Source organism: Lissotriton vulgaris, chromosome 12, assembly GCF_964263255.1.
Source record: "Lissotriton vulgaris chromosome 12, aLisVul1.2, whole genome shotgun sequence".
NCBI classification, from domain to species: domain Eukaryota; kingdom Metazoa; phylum Chordata; class Amphibia; order Caudata; family Salamandridae; genus Lissotriton; species Lissotriton vulgaris.
The window spans coordinates 652,337,319-652,360,401 of NC_141700.1; positions in this window are offsets into that span (position 1 = coordinate 652,337,319).

A 23,083-nucleotide genomic window follows, 5' to 3' on the forward strand; every position below is an offset into this window, starting at 1 on the left:
TTTTTGGGTTCAGGGTCAGTTTTCAGTTCTTGGGTAAAGGGGTATTTTTTGGGTTCAGGGTCAGTTTTCAGTTTTTGGGTAAAGGGGTATTTTTAGGGTTCAGGGTCAGTTTTAGGTTTTTGGGTAAAGGGGTATTTTTAGGGTTCAGGGTCAGTTTTCCCTACTGTTGCACCCACTGGAGTGGGAATAGTAATTATTGTTAAGTAATTATATATTATATATGATTTTTAATTATTATTTTTTAAATTAAATATGTATTATTTTTTTTTTTTAACATTATTACATTTATTTAAATATGTTTAAGTAATTAATAAGTATTATTTACAGTATTTTTTATGTTATTTTAAATTTAAAAAAATCGATATATTTAACAACGATATTTTTAACATCGATATTATTTTTTCGATATTTTGGTACTTACCATGTTGTACATAGGGCGTCGATATTTTTGCTATCGATATAATTACGCCGATATTTGTGTAGGTCGAAATTCTGTCTGTCGAAATTCTGTCATAGATCCGTTGCAAACCTTGACACTACAACTGAGTTTATTGAGCTCATGATTAATTCTGCATGTAATTCTGAATGTATAGCTGAGTATACGGTCCCACTAGGCCTTGGAGGCAGGGTACCACACAAGTCCATCCTCCTCACATGTTTAAAGTGCGATGTGGCTCATGTGTGCCATTGGATTTGGTAATTGGTTGAAGCACGTTTCTTTCATGACCAAATCTCACTACAGAATACCAGCACTTGCCATGCAGTATAAACAAATTTGCTTGAGTGAGATGAAGTTAGAGAAAACTGAAAATAAAGTGCACCTACACTGTACATTAACATCTGTGTGCTTTCCGCCAGTCAAGTATTGCACAGGCAACTAACCACGCCCTCATCACTTGTTACATAAGGGTCTCCCAAATATGCCTCTGAATTCATTATCAGATTTGGGTTTCAGGTTTTCCGCACCCGCTCGAGCAGCCCATTTACCAACATTGAGAGTCCAAAATATGTGCAACAACACAACACGGTTGTCACTTTGATCCTAGTGATGCTACCTTCGTGAATGTTTTAATTTAGACCATTTCAATGCGAGATCTCTGTAGAGACGTTCAAACTGGACAACACTTGTGACAACGCGTAAAAAGACCAAATTTTTAGCCATTTTTGACGACATAAACCTTAATCTCCACAAGCCTCTTGCGATTTACTGCCTGCCAATATCAATACAGTGCAACACCTCTAAACGCCTTTGAGGCGAATGCAACTGTCACCCCTACTTACAATAGCGACACCTAGTCACAAGAACTTTTCATTATGTCAGTCCACTGAGGCACCACAACCACCACCATATCCGAGCCATCCACGGTCCACCATCTCCGCACAGTCTGAAACACTGAGTGCCCTTATCAGGCTCCCTTTCTCCATCAACATACCCCTGCTTTACGAATTATTTTCTGCATGTCTACTATAACGACATCCAAATAATATTCCGCCAGAAGTCACAACCTCCTTCCTTAGTGCCGTACCCACTGTTTGAAACTGTGCCCTCACTAGGCCCATCTCCAAGGGGTGCCAGTGCCCAGCGCCAACAGTTGTCCTCAGGTGCCCTCCCTCCGCCCACTCATCCAGTTGACTAGCTACACCGCCTACCTTGTCGGAGTCTAGGTCGGGGTCGGCCTGGCACAGGCGGAACAGGAAGGACTTAGGATCCCTGCACAGTGTCTGTCAGGTGGTGAGAAAGTAGGTGCCACCAACGTTGAGGCGCACCCACTTGGAGACGCTGCAAGGGAGCGGCCACCTGTTCCCAGGTGGAGGCCCGGCGAAGCGCCGGCACACTGACGCCACCGGCCCATTCATCTCACAGCTCTTCTCCGCCATTGCCCCAGCCACCCTCTTTCTCCAGCCTGCCTGGGCTCAGAACGCACAGAAAGCGCTCGTGCTTTAATAACCTCCCTCTCAGCAGGGGCTCCATGAGCTGCTTCCGTTTCTGCACACCGACTGGGACCAGCAATGTCAGGAGTCTGAGCGCCTTAGCCATACAGTAACAACATGCAAGATAGACTGAAATAGAAAGAGGACAAACAGCTGCTTCCAATTGAAACAGAAAGTGGGTGGAAGATGGATAACCGCGCCCGATTTATAGTCCTAGATTTTAGTTCGAAACCGTGTCCTCCGGACAGAGCTTTCTGTAACATTAAATGACAACTGCCACACCAAATCACGACCCCACCCACCTCAGGATGACTTTGACGTCCAAAGTATTGCTGTCACCTCAAAGCACATTCTTTCCGTATTAAAAAGAAAAAGCCCACAAACGCCAACCACTAGAAAAGGGACGGGGCTTAAAAAATCCAAAGACGAGAGAGAAACGCCCCTGGATCTGAAAAAGAAGAGGCTTGAATGGAGTGACGCCCCTCTCCTCCAATGGCTGGCCTCCGTTTAGGAAGCCAACCAATGGAGAAGAGGGGCGGGTTGAAGCCCCACTGTAGAAAACATCTCGAAATCATAAAATCTCGGAGCTCAGCCCACACTGCTGCGCAGTGCGACGCTAGTCCGAGACCTAAAAAGAAATGTCGCAAATGGCACTAGTCTCACAGTGCAGCAAAGATGGCAAAGACGTCAAAAACGGAAAGCAAACAGCGGCCGCCGCCACAGCCGCCGCCATCACAGCTGAGCTGGTTCTATTCCACACCCCAGCGGTGGCTTAGTGACTGCAGCCCGCACCGCCTGTTCGTCAAGGATATGAGACACTAAAAGCAGAGGTAAGAATGAGAGCATGCAAATTGAGCAATTAAACAATGAATCCCATATAGTTTCCTTGGCTCAGGGCATTCAGAAAAACGAGAATTCTTGAAACAAAGTCCGGAGGTTCATGGAGAGAGCACACGCCCGGACTAACCAGTCGCCATGTTCCCAGTTGGTCGGAAAAAAACGTGGGTAGGTGTGGGTGTCGCAGGAATGCAGCATCTTGAGGAACAGACTGGAGGCTCTATTGCCCATGGAAACAGAAGACGGACTGGATGAGTATTCATCGATGCAACCCTGCTTCTAATACACACATCGCGGTCATTGTAGATTATGAAATTTTACATAATTAAGATTGTCAACAAGAGCGTCAGCAAGCAGCAATGAGGGAGTGGTGGGGATGGATAAAGCAGCGATGCAGGAGGGGGTTGTGGAGACTGACAAGCAACACAGAGAAATACATTTTCAAAAATCTTCTCACTTTGAAGTCAAAGACAAAAAAAGAACCGGGGACCCTCGGAAAACAGCATCTGACATATGATCTCAGTTTTTGAATGCCCAGCAAATGTGATGAGATACAAACAAGATTTACAGGCCTGTTTACAGAAACAGAGCTCAGTGTGAATGAAAACATGAGCACTCATGAGATGTGCTCTTAAACAAAGAAAAAAGTAGTTCCTAAAACAGCTCCTAAAATGAGAGCAGTGGATTTGCTATTAGTAATTGGTCCATGCTCTCCTGGAGGGCTAAACACTGGACGAGGCATGAAGCATGCATGTCATGGACAAATGGAAAGAACGAATACGAGAGCAACAATGGAGCAAGAAAATGGGAAGCCTATGGGCTGGCTGAAGCCCACACATTGAATACAACAGTGTCTTAAAGACAACGCATGCTCTGTCTAGCCAAGACCCCAAAAGCATTGTGGTCAGAATGGTGTTGATGTATTTCACTTTGATGATAACATTGAACTGATACCATATGTAATACAACATACCTTACAATTTCTTGCTCTGCATAAGCAAATGTGTAAACTTAGACAAGATACAACAGTATGTGTTGGTGGACAGAGTCCGTACCACGTAAATATTTGCATCATTCTTTCGAACAATTAAATGTAGGCTCACAGAGGGGCTGGATTCTGTTTGCTTAACAGTAGAATTAATCATGGCTAGGCAACAACAGTAGCATGTGAATGTGAGGTTTACGAGTGGCCGAAATCACAGACAGAGACCTGGAAGATTGCAAACTGACTGAAAAACCTCACAGCAACTATCTCATTGTTTGTTCTTAGGAGAGAAAGGCGACGAAAACATACAAACGCTTGGAAACACATCTAAGAGGAAAGTTAGCGGCATAGTAAATATAAAAGTGATTATCCACGTTGGCAGCTGCAGTGAGTAGTTTCAATTATGCACAATCTGTAAAAGCAAGAAGCGTCTTCTTTGAGACTCACGTGGAAATTTCACCAGCCTTGTTGCAGTCGAGACCAAATTGACTCAGTTTGTTAGATCCCAGAATGCAAATGTTTACAATATGATTAAAAAAAATACATTTTACAGTTCTGACTAAATTAATATTTATGGTCTGACAGTGTGCAACTTGTTTAAACTATGCTTGTGATGAAAACGAGAAAAATGTACATTAGGTAGCCAATGTGCACCCAACAATGCCGACATACCAGCCACACTGTGCAGCTGGCATTGTTTTACCAGCTGCACTGTAGAACTCCTAATCAGTTTACTTTGTGAGAAATATGCCTTCGAATTCCCATACGCTCTTTATTTACCTAAGATTTTTCATTTATTATTAGCAAATATCACTATAAAGACGTGAATATGTGAGTTTTCAAAATTAGCAACTATTCAAAGAATCAGCAGAGGAAATTGGGTTAGCGCAAAGCTCTAAACAAAAAATATATATTTTGTTATTTAGGCAAAATCATTTGGTTCATACTAAATAAATAACTACAAATGTTCTTTTTTCGTAGCAAGAACACCTAAGAAAATAGCATCTGGCATTTGACCTCGGTCTTTGAATGCACAGCAAATAAGAAGAGGATTTACAGGAACGGAGTTGGGAGCGAGTGTAAACATAAGCACTGGTGTAAAGTGCTCTTAAACAAAGAAAAAAGATGCAATATGTGTTGATGGATATCATGCTTTTGAAAATTAAAATGTACTTGCACAGAGGGGCTGGATTTTGTTCACTTAACAGTGAATTTAATCAAGCTTAGGGAAAAAGAACAGTAAAACTGGGTTTAACAACTGATGAAAAGACTGTAAAATGCTCGACTCCTTCTTAACATCCATGTGAACATGAGGTTTATTTTCTCTACTGATGAGGGAAGTTATCCCGAAACCCGAGCCATGTCTCGGGCGATATCCAAAAACCCGGGACATGTATCGGGTCTAGAGATCATCAGTTCAACAAGTACCTACTTGCACCCACTGGGGTGAACCACTCAAGAACTCCATGTACCAGAGTCCCTAGGGGCGATCCAGAGGAGGGGCTATCGGTGTGCGGTCCATTGCGATTGTTTCTATGAGGTTTAGGAGTGCCTGAAATCATAGAGAACTGGAGCATTGCAAGCTGACCTGAAAAACTTTGCAGAGTGACTTTTTCATTGTTCTTAGGAGAGAATGGCGATGAAAAACGAACCCAACCCTCGGAAACACGTCTAAGAGGAAAGTCGGCAGCATAGTAAATAAACACAATTGTCCGCATTGGTAGGTGCAGTGCACTGTGCCTCATTGCAGCCAACACTGAATTGGGTCAATACGATAGACCCCAGAACGCAAATGTTTACAATATGATTTTTATGAACAAATTTTACAGTTCTTACTAAAAGAAAATCTTATGGTCTGACAGTGTGCAACTCGTTTAGATTATGTTTTTAATGAAAATGAGATAAATTGGCATTAGGATGCCAACGTGCCTTGACAATGCCAACATACCAGCCACACTGTGCAGTTGGCTTTGGTTTACCAGCTGCACTCAAGAACTCATAACCAGTTTACTTTGTGGGAAATGCCTTTGAATTCTCATACGCTCTTGATTTACCTTATGATTCATAATTTTTTAGCAAATATTACTATAAAGAAGTGAATATATCAGTTTTCATAATTAGCAACCATTCAATGAATCGCAGCACAGGAAATTAGTTTAGAGCAAAGCCTTAAACGAAAAAAAAATATTTTGTTATTTGGGAAAAATTGTGTGGTTCATACAAAATACCTTTCGAAGCAAGAACACCTAAGAAAACAGCGTATGATATTTGACCTAAGTCTTAAATCCACAGTAAATGTTTCGAGATGGAACAAGATTTACAGACCTATTAACAGAAACAGAGCTTGGAGTGAGTGAAAACAAGAGCACTCTTATAAAGTGCTTTTAAACAAAGAAAAAAGTAGTTCCTAAACAGTTCCAAAAATGGGAGCAGTGGATGGATAGTAGTAATTGGTCCATGCTCTCTGGGAGGGCTAGGCACAGGAAGAGGCATGCCTGACATGGACAAATGGGGAGAAAGAATATGAGAGCAATGATGGAGCCAGGAAAGGGAAACGCTATGGGTAGGTTGAAGCCAACATATTGAATACAACAGTCTCTTTGAGACAGCACGTGCTGCCGAGCCAAGATCTTAAAAGAGGATATGCAACAGCGGGAAGAGGATGTGGACTATTTGTGGGGCTGAAAGAGGCGGGAAAGAGGGGTTCAGGAAAGAGAAGTTCGCAGAAGAGAATGCAGGACATCACAAAGTTATTTGAATATATGTTCAGCAGAGCCACCACGTCCACCACCAGCATGTCCACCACCAGCATGTCCACCACCACCACGTCCACCACCACCACATCCCTCACCACCACGTCCATAACCACCACGTCCACCACCACCACGTCCACCACCACCACACCAACCACCACCACGTCCACCACCACATCCACCACCACATCCACCACCACTACATCCACCACCACCATATCCACCACCACTATGTCCACCACCACCATGTCCACCACCACCACCACACTCACCACAACATCCACCACCACATCCACCACCACCACGTCCACCACCACCATGTCCACCACCACCACGTCTGCCACCACCACGTCCACAATCACCACCTCCACCACCACCACATCCACCACATCCAACACCACTACATCCACCACCACTCGTCCACCACCACCATGTCCACCACCACCACCACACCCATCTCCACCACCACAACGTCCACCACTCACCACCACCACCACATCCACCACCACATCCTCCACCACCACATCCACCACCACCATATCCACCACCACCACATCCACCACCACCACATCCACCACCACTACGTCCACTACCGCCATGTCCACCACCACAACATCCACTACCACCATGTCCAGCACCACCATGTCCACCACCACACCCACCTCCACCACCACCACGTCCACCACCACCAAACCCACCACCACATCCACCACCACCACAATATCCACCACCACCATGTCCACCACATCCACCACCACCACACCCAGCACCACCACCACAATGTCCACCACCACATCCACCACTACTACCACCACATCCACCACCACGACCACATCCACCACCACCATGTCCACCACATCCACCACCATGTCCACCACATCCACCACCATGTACACCACAACCACGTCAACCACCACCACGTCCATCACCACCATGTCCACCACCACCATGTCCACCACCAACAATGTCCATCACCACCACGTCCATCACCACCACGTCCATCACCACCATGTCAATCACCACCACGTCCACCACTACATCCACCACCACCACACCCACCTCCACCACCACCACCACATCCACCACCACGTCCACCACCACATCCACCAACACCACATCCACCAACACCACGTCCATGACCACCACCACCACGTCCACCACCACCACATCCACCACCACCATGTCCAACACCACCACCACATCCACACCACCACATCCACCAACACATCCACCAACACATCCACCACCACCACATCCACCACCACATCCACCACCACCACATCCACCACCACCACCACTACATCCACCACCACGTCCTCCACCATGTCCACCACCACCACGTCCAACACCACCACCATGGCCAGCACCACCACCATGGCCAGCACCACCACCATGTCCCCCACCACTATCACCACCACCACATCCACCACCACCATGTCCACCACCACCATGTCCACCACCAACAATGTCCATCACCACCACATCCATCACCACCACGTCCATTAACACCACGTCCATCACCACCACGTCCATCACCACCACGTCCATCACCACCATGTCCACAACCACCACGTCCACCACCACATCCACCACCACCACACCCACCTCCACCACCACCACCACCACATCCACCACCACGTCCACCACCACATCCACCACCACCACATCCACCAACACCACATCCACCAACACCACGTCCATGACCACCACCACCACGTCCACCACCACCACATCCACCACCCACCACCACCATGTCCAACACCACCACCACATCCACCACCACCACATCCACCAACACATCCACCAACACATCCACCACCACCACATCCACCACCACCACCACTACGTCCACCACCACTACGTCCTCCACCATGTCCACCACCACCACGTCCAACACCACCACCATGGCCAGCACCACCACCATGGCCAGCCCCACCACCACGTCCCCCACCACTTTCACCACCACCACATCCACCACCACATCCACCACCACCACATCCACCACCACCACCAATACGTCCACCACCACTACGTCCTCCACCATGTCCACCACCACCACGTCCAACACCACCACCATGGCCAGCACCACCACCATGGCCAGCACCACCACCACGTCCCCCACCACTATCACCACCACCACATCCACCACCACCACATCCACCACTACCATGTCCACCACATCCACCACCACATCCACCACCACCACACCCAGCACCACTACCACAATGTCCACCACCACATCCACCACTACTACCACCACATCCACCACCACCACCACGTCCACCACCACCATGTCCACCACATCCACCACCTTGTCCACCACATCCACCACCATGTACACCACAACCACGTCAACCACCACCACGTCCATCACCACCATGTCCACCACCACCATGTCCACCACCAACAATGTCCATCACCACCACATCCATCACCAGCACGTCCATCACACCACGTCCATTACCACCACGTCCATCACCACCATGTCCACAACCACCACGTCCACCACCACATCCACCACCACCACACCCACCTCCACCACCACCACCACATCCACCACCACGTCCACCACCACATCCACCACCACCACATCCACCAACACAACATCCACCAACACCACGTCCATGACCACCACCACCACGTCCACCACCACCACATCCACCACCCACCACCACCATGTCCAACACCACCACCACATCCACCACATCCACCAACACATCCACCACCACCACATCCACCACCACCACATCCACCACCACCACCACTGCGTCCTCCACCATGTCCACCATCACCACGTCCAACACCACCACCATGGCCAGCACCACCACCATGGCCAGCACCACCACCATGTCCCCCACCACTATCACCACCACCACATCCACCACCACCATGTCCACCACATCCACCACCACATCCACCACCACCACACCCAGCACCACCACCACAATGTCCACCATCACATCCACCACTACTACCACCACATCCACCACCACCACCACGTCCACCACCACCATGTCCACCACATCCACCACCATGTCCACCACATCCACCACCATGTACACCACAACCACGTCAACCACCACCACGTCCATCACCACCATGTCCACAACCACCACATCCACCACCACCAGGTCCACCACCACCACACCTAGCACCACCACCACAATGTCCACCACCACGTCTACCACTACTACCATTACCATGACATCCACCACCACCACCATGTCCACCACCACCATGTCCACCACATCCACCACCATGTCCACCACATCCACCACCATGTACACCACAACCACGTCCACCACCACCAAGTCCATCACCACCATGTCCACAACCACCACGTCCACCACATCCACCACTACCACGTCCACCACCACCACGCCCATCACCACCATGTCCACAACTACCACATCTATAACCACATCCACCACCACCATGTCCACCACCACCACGTCCACCACCACCACACACACCACAAAATCCGCCATCACGTCCACAACCACATGCACCACCAACAATGTCCATCACCACCACATCCATCACCACCACGTCCATCACCACCACGTCTATCACCACCATGTCCACAACCACCACGTCCACCATGTCCATCACCTTCACATCCACCACCACCACACCCACCTCCACCACCACAACCACATCCACCACCACGTCCACCACCACCACATCCACCATGACATCCACCACATCCATGACCACCACCACCACGTCCACCACCACCAGATCCGCTACCACTGCATCCACCACCACTACGTCCACCACCACCATGTCCACCACCACCACTACCACCACCACCACATCCATCACCACCACATCCACCACCACCATGTCCACCACCACCATGTCCTCCACATCCACCACCAAGTCCACCACCACCACCATGTCCACCACTTCCACCACCATGTCCACCACATACACCACCACGTCTACCACCACCACATCCACCACCACCACTTCCACCACCACCACATTCATCACCACCATGTCCAAAACCACCATGTCCACCACATCCACCACCATCACATCCACCACCACCACGTCCATCACAACCATGTCCATCACCACCATGTACACAACCACGACGTCCACCACCACATCCACCACCACTACATCCACCACCACTATGTCCACCACCACATCCACCACCACCACATCCATCACCACCACAACATCCACCACCACATCCACCACCACCACGTCCACCACCACCACGCCCACCACGTCCACCACTACCATGTCCACCACCACCATGTCCACAATCACCACCTCCACCTCCACCACCACCACATCCACCATCACTACATCCTCCACCACTATGCCCACCACATCCACCACCACCATGTCCACCACCACCAGATCCACCACTACCACCACCACCACACCCAGCACCACCACCACCAAATCCACCACTACTACCACCACCACCACATCCACCACATCCACCACCACCATGTCCACCACATCCACCACCACATCTCCCACCACCATGTCCACCACTACCACCACGTCCATCACCACCACGTCCATAAGCACCACATCCACAACGTCCACCACCACCATGTCCAACATTACCACCACACCCACCACAACCACATCCACCACCACATCCACCACCACCACATCCACCACCACTACGTCCACCACCACCACATTCACCACCACTACTTCCACCACCACCATGTCCACCACCACAACGTCCACCACATTCACATTCACCACCACCACAACATCCACCACCACATCCACCACCACCAAGTCCACCACCACCATGTCCACCACCACCACATCCACCACCACCATGTCCACCACCACATCCACCACCACTACATCCACCACTACTACATCCACCACCACCAAATCCACCACCACCACCACACCCACCTCCACCACATCCAGCACATTCACCACCACCACATCCACCACCACCACATTCACCACCCCTACATCCACCACCACCATGTCCACCACCACTACGTCCACTGCCACCATGTCCAGAACCACCACGTCCACCACCACCACACCCACCTCCACCACCACCACGTCCACCACCACATCCACCACCCCTACCACCACATTCACCACCACCACATTCACCACCACCACATCCACCACATCCACCACCATGTCCACCACATCCATCACCATGTCCACCACCGCCATGTCCACCACCAACAATGTCCATCACCACCACGTCCATCACCACCATGTCCACAACCACCACGTCCACCATGTCCACCACCACCATGTCCAGCACCACCACACCCACCACCACCATGTCCACCACCACATCCAACACCACTATGTCCACCACCACTACATCCACCACCATGTCCACCACCACCACATTCACCACACTCACAACCACAACATCCACCACCACCACATCCACCACCACCCCGTCCACCACCACCACATCTACCACCACCACGTCTACAATCAGCACCTACAGCACCACCACCACATCCACCATCACTACATCCACCACCACTACGTCCACCACCACCACATCCACCACCATGTCCACCACATCCACCACCACATCTACCACCAGCATGTCCACCACCAACACGTCCACCACCACCACATCCATCACCACTATGTCCACAACCACCACGTCCACCACATCCACCACCATCACGTCCACCACCACATCCACCACTACCATGTCCACCACCACCACGTCCACCACCACCACATCCACCACCGCCACCATGTCCACCACCACCACATACACCACCACCACATCCACCTCCATCATGACCACCACCACCATGTCCACCACCAAAACCAACACATCCACCACCACCACATCCACCACCACCACGTCCATCACCACCATGTCCACAACCACCACGTCCACCACATCCACCACCATCACGTCCACCACCACCACATCCATCACCACCATGTCCATAACCACCATGTCCACAACCACCATGTCCACCACCATGTCCACCACCATGTCCACCACCACTACATCCACCACCACCATGTCCACCACCACCACATCCACCACCACCACCACAACATCCACTACCACCACCACATCCACCACCACCACGTCCACCACCACCACGCCCACCACCTCCACGCCCACCACCACCAAGTCCACCACCACCACGCCCACCACCACCACGCTCACCACCACCATGCCCACCACCATCATGTCCACCACCACCATGTCCACCACCACCATGTCCACAATCACCACCTCCACCACCACCACATCCACCACCATCACGTCCACCACCACCACCACATACACCACCACTACGTCCACCCCCACCATGTCCACCAACACCACATCCATAATCACCACCTCCACCACCACCACGTCCACCACCACCACCACCACCACCTACACCACCACTACGTCCACCACCACCGTGTCCACCACCACTACACCCACTACCACCATGTCCAGCACCACCACACCCATCTCCACCACCACACCCACCACCACCACGTCCACCCCCACTACCACCACCACCACATCCACCATCACCACATCCAACACAAACACATCCACCACCACAATGTCCACCGCATCCACCACCGCCATGTTCACCGCCAACATGTCCACCACCATGTCCACCACCATGTCCACCACCACTACATCCACCACCACCATGTCCACCACCACCACATCCACCACCACCACGCCTACCACCACCAAGTCCACCACCACCATGCCCACCACCACCACGCCCACCACCACCATGCCCACCACCATCACATCCACCACCACCATGTCCACCACCACCATGTCCACAATCACCACCTCCACCACCACCACATCCACCACCACCACCATCACGTCCACCACCACCACCACATACACCACCACTACGTCCACCACCACCATGTCCAGCACCACCACACCCACCACCACCATGTCCACCACCACATACACCACCACCACATCCAACACCACTATGTCCACCACCACTACATCCACCACCATGTCCACCACCACCACATTCACCACACCCACAACCACCACCACAACATCCACCACCACCACATCCACCACCACCCCATCCACCACCACCACATCTACCACCACCACGTCTACAATCAGCACCTACAGCACCACCACCACATCCACCATCACTACATCCACCACCACTACGTCCACCACCACCACATCCACCACCATGTCCACCACATCCACCACCACATCTACCACCACCATGTCCACCACCAACACGTCCACCACCACCACATCCATCACCACTATGTCCACAACCACCACGTCCACCACATCCACCACCATCACGTCCACCACCACATCCACCACTACCATGTCCACCACCACCACATCCACCACCACCACGTCCACCACCACCACCATGTCCACCACCACCACATACACCACCACGACATACACCTCCATCATGACCACCACCACCATGTCCACCACCAAAACCACCACATCCACCACCACCACGTCCATCACCACCATGTCCACAACCACCACATCCACCACCATCACGTCCACCACCACCACATCCATCACCACCATGTCCATAACCACCATGTCCGCAACCACCATGTCCACCACCATGTCCACCACCACTACATCCACCACCACCATGTCCACCACCACCACGTCCACCACCACCACGCCCACCTCCACCACGCCCACCACCACCAAGTCCACCACCACCACGCCCACCACCATCACACCCACCACCACCATGCCCACCACCATCATGTCCACCACCACCATGTCCACCACCACCATGTCCACAATCACCACCTCCACCACCACATCCACCACCACCACCATCACGTCCACCCCCACCACCACATACACCACCACTACGTCCACCCCCACCATATCCACCACCACCACATCCACAATCACCCCATCCACCACCACCACATCCACCACCACCACCACATATACCACCACTACGTCCACCACCACCATGTCCACCACCACTACGCCCACTACCACCATGTCCAGCACCACCACATCAACCACCACCACCACCACACCCACCTCCACCACCACACCCACCACCACCACGTCCACCCCCACTACCACCACCACCACATCCACCATCACCACATCCAACACCAACACATCCACCACCACAATGTCCACTGCATCCACCACCGCCATGTTCACCGCCAACATGTCAACCACCATGTCCACCACCATGTCCACCACCACTACATCCACCACCACCATGTCCACCACCACCACATCCACCACCACCACCACAACATCCACCACCACCACCACATCCACCACCACCACGTCCACCACCACCACGCCCACCACCACCATGCCCACCACCACCAAGTCCACCACCACCACGCCCACCACCACCACGCCCACCACCACCATGCCCACCACCATCACGTCCACCACCACCATGTCCACCACCACCATGTCCACAATCACCACCTCCACCACCACCACATCCACCACCATCACGTCCACCACCACCACCACATACACCACCACTACGTCCACCACCACCATGTCCACCACCACCACATCCACAATCACCACCTCCACCACCACCACATCCACCACCGCCACCACCACGTCCACCACCACCACCACATACACCATCACTACGTCCACCACCACCATGTCCACCACCACTACGCCCACTACCACCATGTCCAGCACCACCACATCAACCACCACCACCACCACACCCACCTCCACCACCACACCCACCACCACCACATCCACCCCCACTACCACCACCACCACATCCACCATCACCACATCCAACACCAACACATCCACCATCACAATGTCCACCGCATCCACCACTACCATGTTCACCACCACCAGGTCCACAACCACCATGTCCACCACCAACAATGTCCACAACCACCACCACCATGTCCACCACCACCTCACCCACCACCAAATCCACCACATCCACTACCACTACATCCACCACACCCACCTTCACCACCACCACATCCACCACCACTACCACCACCACCACATCTACCACCACCATGTCCACCACCACCACGTTCTCCACCAACACCATGTTCATCACCACCATGTCCACAACCCCCACTTCCACCACGTCCACTACCACGTCCACCACCACCACGTCCACCACTACCACATCCACCACTACCACGTCCACCACCACATCCACCACTATCACGTCCACCACCACCACATCCACCACCACCATGTCCAACACCACCACATACACCACCACCACATCCACCTCCAACGTGACCACCACCACCATGTCCACCACCAAAACCACCACATCCACCACCACCACGTCCACCAGCACCACTTCCATCACCACCATGTCCACAACCACCATGTCCACCACATCCACCACCATCACGTCCACCACCACCACGTCCATCACCACCATGTCCATCACCACCACATCCACCACCACCACAACATCCACCACCACATCCACCACCACCATGCCCACCACCACATCCACCACCACCATGTCCACCACCACCACGTCCACAATCACAATGTCCACCACCATGTCCACCACCACTACATCCACCACCACCATGTCCACCACCACCACATCCACCACCACCACATCCACCACCACCACCACAACATCCACCACCACTTCTACCACCACCATGCCCACCACCACGTCCACCACCACCATGTCCACCACCACCACGTCCACAATCACCTCCTCCACCACGTCCACCACCACCTCCACATACACCACCACTATGTCCACCACCACCATGTCCACCACCACTACATCCACTGCCACCATGTCCAGCACCACCACATCAACCACCACCACCACCACACCCACCTCCACCACCACACCCACCACCACCACGTCCACCGCCACTACCACCACCACCACCACATCCACCATCACTACATCCAACACCAACACAACCACCACCACCATGTCCACCACATCCACCACCACCATGTCCACAACCACCATGTCCACAACCACCATGTCCACCACCAACAATGTCGCAAACAACCACATCCACCACCACCATGTCCACCACCACCACACCCACCACCACATCCACCACCACCACATCCACCACCACTACATCCACCACACCCACCTTCACCACCACCACATCCACCACCACTACCACCACCACCACATCCACCACCACCATGTCCACCACCACCACGTTCTCCACCACCACCCGTTCATCACCATCATGTCCACAACCCCCACATCCGCCACATCCACTACCACGTCCACCACCACCACATCCACCACTACCACATCCACCACTACCACGTCTACCACCACCATGTCCACCACCATCACGTACACCACCACCACATCCACCATCACCATGACCACCACCACCATGTCCACCACCAACACCACCACATCCACCACCACCATCTCCACCACCACATCCACCACCACCACGTCCACCTCCACTACCACCACCACCACATCCTCCACCACCACATCCAACACATCCACCACCACCATGTCCACCACATCCACCACCACCATGTCCACCACCACCATGTCCACAACCACCATGTCCACCACCAACAATGCCCATCACCACCACGTCCATCACCACCATGTCCACAACCACCATGTCCACCACCACCATGTCCACCACCACCACACCCACCACCACAACATCCACCACATCCACCATCACTACATCAACCACACCCACCTTCACCACCACCACATCCACCACTACTACCACCACCACCACATCCACCACCACCATGTCCACCACCACCATGTCCACCACCACCATGTCCTCCACCACCACCACGTCCATCACCACCATGTCCACAACCCTCACATCCACCACATCCACCACCACGTCCACCACCACCACATCCACCACTACCACTTCCACCACTACCTCGTCCACCACCACCACATCTACCACCACCACCATGTCCACCACCGCCACGTACACCACCACCACATCCACCACCACCACTATGTCCACCACCAACACCACCACATCCACCACCACCACTTCCACCACCACGTCCACCACCACCACGTCCACCACCACCATGTCTACCACCACCATGTCCACAACCACCACTTCCACAACCACCACCTCCACCACCACCATGTCCACCAACACCACATCCACCACATCCACCACCACTACGCCCACCACCACCATGTCCACCACCACCATGTCCACCACCACCATGTCCACCACCACACCCACCTTCACCACCACCACATCCACCACCACCATGTCCACCACCACGTCCAACACCACCACATCATCCACCACCACTACTACCACCACGTCCACCACCACCACATCCACCACCACCACCACCATGTCCACCACCAACACCACCACATCCACCACCACATCCACCACCACGTCCACCACCACCATGTCCACAACCACACGTCCACAATCACCAAGTCCACAACCACCACAACCACCACATCCACCACCACCACCATGTCCACAACCACCATGTCCACCAACAATGCCCATAACCACCACGTCCATCACCACCATGTCCACAACCACCATGTCCACCACCACCATGTCCACCACCACCACACCCACCACCACAACATCCACAACCACCACATCCTCCATCACTACATCCACCACACCCACCTTCACCACCACCACCTCCACCACTACTACCACCACCACCACATCCACCACCACCATGTCCACCACCACCATGTCCACCACCACCATGTCCTCCACCACCACCACGTCCATCACCACCATGTCCACAACCCCCACATCCACCACATCCACCACCACGTCCACCACCACCACATCCACCACTACCACATCCACCACTACCTCGTCCACCACCACCACATCTACCACCACCACCATGTCCACCACCTCCACGTACACCACCACCACATCCACCTCCACCATGACCACCACCACTATGTCCGCTACCAACACCACCACATCCACCACCATCACTTCCACCACCACGTCCACCACCACCACGTCCACCACCACCACGTCTACCACCACCATGTCCACAACCACCACTTCCACAACCACCACCTCCACCACCACCACGTCCACCAACACCACATCCACCAAATCCACCACCACTACGTCCACCACCACCATGTCCACCACCACCATGTCCACCACCACCATGTCCACCACCACACCCACCTCCACCACCACCACATCCACCACCACCATGTCCACCACCACGTCCAACACCACCACATCATTCACCACCACTACTACCACCACGTCCACCACCACCACGTCCACCACCACCACCACCATGTCCACCACCAACACCACCACATCCACCACCACATCCACCACCACGTCCACCACCACCATGTCCACAACCACCACGTCCACAATCACCAAGTCCACAACCACCACAACCACCACCACCACGTCCACCACCATGTCCACCACCGCCACATACACCCCCACCACATCCACCTCCACCATGACCACCACCACCATGTACACCACCATGTCCACCACCATGTCCACCACCACCACCATGTCCACCACCGCCATGTACACCACCACCACATCCACCTCCACCATGACCACCACCACCATGTCCACCACCACAACCACCACCTCCACCACCACCACGTCCACCAACACCACATCCACCACCACTATGTCCACCATCACTACGTCCACCACCACCATGTCCACCACCACCATGTCCACCACCACACCCACCTCCACCACCACCACATCCACGACCATGTCTACCACCACCACATCGTCCATCGCCACTAACACCACCATGTCCACCACCACCATGTCCACCACCACCATGTCCACCACGAACACCACAACATCCACCACCACCACATCCACCACCACCATGTCCACCGCCACCACGTCCACAACCACCATGTCCACAACCACCAAGTCCACAACCACCACAACCACCACCACATCCACCACATCCACCACCAACATGTCCACCACCACCATGTCCACCACCACCATGTCCACCAACACCACATCCACCACCACACCCACCTCCACCACCACTGCATCCACCACCACCATGTCCACCACATCCACCACCACGTCTACCACCACCATGTCCACCACCACCACCATGTCCACCACCACCACGGCCACCACCACATCCACCATGAGGCCACTACCACGTCCACCACCACCACGTCCACCACCACATCCACCACACTGTCCACCACCAAGTCCACCACCACATCCACCACTACATCCACCACCACCATGTCCACCAACATCATCACATCCACCACCACCACGTCCACCACCACCCCATCCACAACCACCCACCACCACCATGTCCACCATCAACACCACCACATCCACCAATTCAACAACATCCACCACCACATCCACCACCACACCCACCACCACCTCCATCACCGCATCCACAACCACCACCTTCACCACCACTCCAAATACCACTCAGTGCCACATAATTACACACCACATAATCACACTGCACTCAATGCAGCATACACTCCAAACACCACTCAGTGTCACATAATTACACACCACATAATTACACTGTACTGAATGCAACACACACTCCACACAATACCACTGAGTGCCACATAATTATATGCTACATAATTACACTGCATTCAATGCAACATACACTCCACACAATACCACTCAGTGCCACATAATTATATGCTACATAATTACACTGCGCTCAATGAAATATACACTCCAAACAACACTCAGTGCCACATAATTACACACCACATAATTACACTCTACTAAATACAACACACACTCCACACAATACCACTCAGTGCCACATAATTCTATGCTACATAATTACAATGCAACATACACTTAAACCAAAATACCACTCAGCGCCACGTAATTACACGCCACACAATTACACTCTACTGAATACAACATACACTCCTCATAATACCACTCAGTGCCACATAGTTATATGCTACATAATTACACTGCGCTCAGTGCCACATAATTACACGCCAGATAGTTACAATGCATTCAATACAACATACACTCCAACTACCACTCAGTGCCACATAATTATATGCTATATCTTTACACTGCACTCAACGCAACATACACGCCAAATACCACTCAGTGACACATAATTGCACGCCACATAATTACACTATCTATCTATCTATCTATCTATCTATCTATCTATCTATCTATCTATCTATCTATCTATCTATCTATCTATCTATCTATCTATCTATCGCCCTCACTCTATCTATCTATCTATCTATCTATCTATCTATCTATCTATCTATCTATCTATCTATCTATCTATCTATCTATCTATCTATCTATCTATCTATCGCCCTCACTCTATCTATCTATCGCCCCTCACTCTATCTATCTATCGCCCCTCACTCTATCAATCTCTCTATCTATCGCCCTCACTTTATCTATCGCCCTCAGTCTATCTATCCCCCTCACTCTATCTATCTATCGCCCCTCACTCTATCAATATATCTGTCTATCGCCCTCACTCTATCTATCTATCTATCTATCTATCTATCTATCTATCTATCTATCTATCTATCTATCTATCTATCTATCTATCTATCTATCTAACTATCTATCTATCTATCTATCTATCTATCTATCTATCTATCTATCTATCTATCTATCTATCTATCTATCTATCTATATATATCTATCTATCTATCTATCTATCTATCCTTTGTAACCGCTTTGCAGGAATATAAAGCCGCTATTCTGAAAGCAAAATCTGACTATTTTTCGCAAAAAGTTCTCAGTTCTGACAATAATGCGAAGGAAATATTCTCCATTGTGGACGAGCTCGTCAAACCTGATCGGATCACCACTAAACCAGCTCCCTCCCAACAGCTCTGAGACTCCCTCAACACCTACTTTTTCGATAAAATAGCCATGATCAAAGCCAGTATCCCCAATACTACTTCCCCCCAGGAGCCCTCTCAGATATATCACAATCCGTCCTCATTTGATTTCTACGCACCCATTACACAAGACACTTTTTTCTCTCTCCTTAAAAAAGTCCGCTCTGGTTCCCCCACAGACAGTTGCCCCCACCACATTGCTCGTGAGATTTTCCTCCAGCTCCCTGAAATCCCATTGTCTCTTCTCAACAACTATCTCTCTTTAGGCATTGTCCCTAACTGCTTCAAAGTGGCAGAAGTACGACCTATCTTGAAAAAACCAGGAGCAGACCCCTCCGTTCCCAGCAATTTTTGACCCATCTCACTTTTACCTTTCCTGGGAAAAATCCTGGAGGCCTATGTCACAAGTTGCCTTAGTACATTCCTGGAACTCTCACACTACCTGGACCCACACCAGGCAGGCTTTAGACCCGAGCACTCCACTGAATCCATCTTACTAACCGTCCACGATGAGCTGAGACGAGGCGCGGACCATAACATCTCGCAGGCACTTGTCCTCCTGGATTTGTCGGCTGCCTTCAACACCGTCGATCATAAACTTTTAGTCGAACGCGTCGAAGGCGCCGGCATCCATGGTATCCCCCTAAAATGGATTTCCTCCTTCCTTAGTAATCGCCACCAAGCCGTCCGTCTATCCGACCTCATGTCGGAAAAAAAGGAACTCACCTGCGGTGTTCCCCAGGGTTCTTCCCTTTCCCCACTCCTATTTAACCTCTACATCCGGCCACTAATATCAGACCTACAGAAGAGGGACATAGCCATCTTCAACTACGCTGATGACATTCAGCTCATCTTTACCATCGATCCCTCTCCTCCTGCAATCGAATCCTTCCAGTCCACCTTGACGTTCCTTCGAACGTGGATGAACACAAGCTAACTCAAATTAAACCCAGACAATACTGAGCTAGTACTTACTAGGCCCTCATCAAATCCCAGGAACCTTAGCTTATGGCCCCCACCCTGGGCCTTCCACTCATCCCCGCCGGAGCAGTCAAAAGCCTTGGAGTCACCATTAGTAGCGATCTCACCATAAAGACTCAAATCAATTCCGTAGTCTCTTCTTGTTTCTTTTATTTGCGCAGGATCTGAAAACTTAGCAAATTCCTCTCCTTTAAGGCCCTGGTTCAGGTTACCTTGGCCCTAGTAATGTCACAAATAGACTACTCCAACTCCTTGTACGCCGGGATTCCTGCCTATCAGCTGCAGAAGCTTCAGCTGGTTCAGAACCAGGCGGCCAGACTTGTTCACGGCCTACCAAAGTTGCACCAGGCCAAACCTCTCCTTAAGGGCCTTCACTGGTTCCCTGTGGGGCAACGCTGCCTCTTCAAGATTGGCTGCTTGACACACAGAGCTCTTTCATCCCATGGGCCAGCCTTCATCGCCAACAGAGTCCAGCGCTACGTCCCCCGCCGTACCCTCCGTTCCGCCAACGCGAATCTCCTGACACCCCTCGCCTTCAAGCGCAAGAAACACGGGGGGCTGAGATTTGCGTTCCTTGCACCCCAGTTCTGGAGCTCACTGCCACCCACATTGCACCAAATGGAGTCCTACCCCATGTTCAGGAAATCTCTCAAAACCTGGCTGTTCTCCCAGGCTTATGATCAATAACTCACCCCCCTCTGTTCACGCCTCCTTACCCCAGAGCCAAGAAACCATCGGTG